We start from the raw sequence: 2,911 nt of genomic DNA, 5'->3' as shown, positions 1-2,911 counted from the left end.
CTTCCCAGTAATGTAACATGTATAAAGAAATGACAGAATTATAATTTTGGAAATACATATTTTCAAGGAATACAGAGAATATCATGAACATTCCACATTGTGTTTTGATTGGTTTATTTTTAATATTTTTGTTTTATAGTTTGCATAATATTTACATCCATTCTATCAATTAGAATTAATAGCTATTTAAACAAAATGCATGATATTTTTGTCCGTTTCGGTGGTACACACCTGTAAATCCCAGCAAATTGGGAGGCCAAGGCAGGAGGATCACTGGTTTTAGGTCAATCTCAGCAGCTTAGGAAGGGTGCAAAGGCTTATCTCAAAGCAAAAAACCAAAAGAAAAAGAAAAGTTCTGAGGGTTTAGCTCAGTGACAAAGCTCCCCTGGGTTTAATACCCAGAGTATGATATTTTTATATCAAATGAAATGAGGTTGCTGCAGGAGGTGTCCTGGTGACGGGCTCTCCTCCTGCTCTCTGTGCTTGTGGGGCCATGCTCTGCTTGGCCACTGACCTGGGGATGACCTCCTGAGAGCTCTCCTTCAAACTTGAGCACCAAGTCCAGGTCAGGTTTTTCAGTTAGGGGCTGGGTTTATCTGATCCTGGGCTTCAGCATGGCTTATGCTTGCTACTTACCACCTGAGTAAGCTTGCCAAGAAACCCCAGTCAGTGACAGGGAGTGGAGACTTTCAGCGGCCTCCTCCAGAACTCCTGTTCCATGGTGACAGAAATGTTATTCCCCTATGATCCGATGCTGGAGAGACACTGCTGAGACCTTTCATCACTTCCAAGCCAGCAGTGCAGAACAGGAATGAACTTATTAAAAGGCAGATGGAGGACCGATTTCACTGGACTGATTTGATAATGATAACAGTACGTGTTATGCGGATGGCAGCACCAGACCTACTATCTTAACTCTTGCCTGATCTCACTGGAGCGAATAAGGAATCATAAATCATGAATTCTTTATATGAGCCATTTCTGAAGAATGGGGATACAGGAAGATACATAACTGAGTCATCTCACAAGAAATAGCACTCATCAGAAAAACTTGGGTTGGATGATAAAATGAAATTAGAATCATCTGAGAATTAAGAGAGCCCTACTCCCAAATTTGAGAAGCAGTAGACCCCCACCAGAGGAAGTGCTCTGAGAAACAGCAGATGTAAACTGCTGAGAGAGTATAGTGGTTCTCATGACTCACTCTGTTTTGAGCCTTGTGTAACAGGGTAATTTCTTATTTTTTTGCTGTATTTCCCCCAAATAATCTCTTACGTATGTGTAACAGGAAGTAGGTATAAGAATATTTGTGCCATTACTACTCACTATGACTAAACCCACTAATCAACTTATATTGCTTATAAATTTTTGTGTCACAAATTTCCTCAAAATCTAATGTCTTACAACAAACCAATTTTATTATGTTACAGTTTGAATCAGAGTGGTTCTTAGAGTTACAGGAAAACACATTCAAAGGAAGACTGGAAGTTTTATTGTTAATCGAAACTCGCATCCAATGCAACATCAGAGTACCAAAAAGAGTGGGCTTACAGACAACATGCACTTTTTGAAGGTAACTGATGGAGAAAGAGAGATACCACAATAAGACCTGGTAAAATTGCTATACCTTCGAATTTCTAAAATTTTTAGAAATAAATATTCAAATGTCACTCTCTGAGACATGCAATAATGTAGTTAGATGGATTTTTCACCCTCCTCCCCAAAGAGGATTAGGTATAATGTCATAATTACTTTCGCATTGAAGATACACCTTAATGAACTTAAACTTCTATCTCATTCAGGTATCAGCTAAGTTGCTATTGAGGCAACTAATATATTTTCCTCCTGTAACCTACATTTTCCAACCTTACTTAGGATTAAGTAAATCATTTTACTATGTTCTCACCAATAGGAAGAAGGCAGAGATGATACATTCCCCTTCTAGGCCTGATCCTGAAAACCTCATGAGGTCCAGTTCTTGCTCCTCACACTTTGGCCAGTTAGTGATGAATACTTCAGGTGACTTTGGGAACCTCACCATGAAATTCACAAAGTATCATTGTAGGTTTGCAGAGAATGAAACTTACTTCTCCATGCCACACCACTTTCTTTGAATGTGAAATTATCTTCTAATTTTGTGTCCAGGCACAAAAATTGGATATCACAGCATGTTAGTTTCATTAATAATACTCTTACAGGATGATTAACATTGTACTTGAAACCAAAAAAAAAATTCACATCCTTGTTTGCTTCCTATACTCCATGACTTCAGTTTTGACATCATTTTCCTGAATCTCTAAAGATTCAACAATTGTGTTCTTCTGAGGCTGTAAGTTTATTTGAGGCAGCCACAGTAAGGGTGGGATATTAGCCTGGGCTATAAACTTTAGTAGTGTATGTTATTGTTGGACTTTTTAAGAACATCTGAAAACCTAGTTCAACACATGAAGACCTATAAGGAGCATATCTATCATGTCAAAAAATGTCCAGCTTGAAGCTGCTAAAGAAATACCTTGCTGCACAGGCACTGGGATGAGCCTATTCTGGCTGAAACAGAATAGTAAATAAAGAAGAATAAACTCATAATTTAAACTCTCTACTTTTCAATTTTCAAACTTTAACTTTCAAGTTAATTTGATATTTTGGCTTTTAATTTCCTCATAAAAAATGTGCCAGTAGATGTTGATTCTATTCAAAATTGAGCTATTCTTCAATCTATTAGCAAATCATTGGACATACTCTTTTGGATAGTATAACTTAACATATGTTAAAAATGCAGAATAGAAAAGTTTTCAAACTTGAGAATAAGGTAAACTAAAGTTAGTTTAGTTTAATGAATTTTCTTAATGAGTTTCAGGATCTGGTTGGGGTGATGACTACACTGAAGATATTCATTGGCTCTAGGATGACA

The 2,911-nt window shown here is 37.2% G+C and overlaps 1 pseudogene; it reads left to right on the top strand.

Annotated features, from left to right (window-relative positions):
- Window positions 1–493: 493 nt before the first annotated feature.
- On the top strand, window positions 494–954 carry LOC124075520 (phospholipase ABHD3-like; annotated as a pseudogene).
- The last annotated feature ends 1,957 nt before the right edge of the window (window positions 955–2,911 follow it).

This window comes from Marmota monax, unplaced genomic scaffold (assembly GCF_021218885.2).
Source record: "Marmota monax isolate L192 unplaced genomic scaffold, Marmota_monax_Labrador192_F-V1.1 WCK01_AAM20220418_F8-fsc00500, whole genome shotgun sequence".
Classification (NCBI taxonomy): Eukaryota; Metazoa; Chordata; class Mammalia; order Rodentia; family Sciuridae; genus Marmota; species Marmota monax.
The sequence above is the reverse complement of the archived record's forward strand: the minus strand, read 5'-3'. Positions and strand labels throughout refer to the sequence as shown.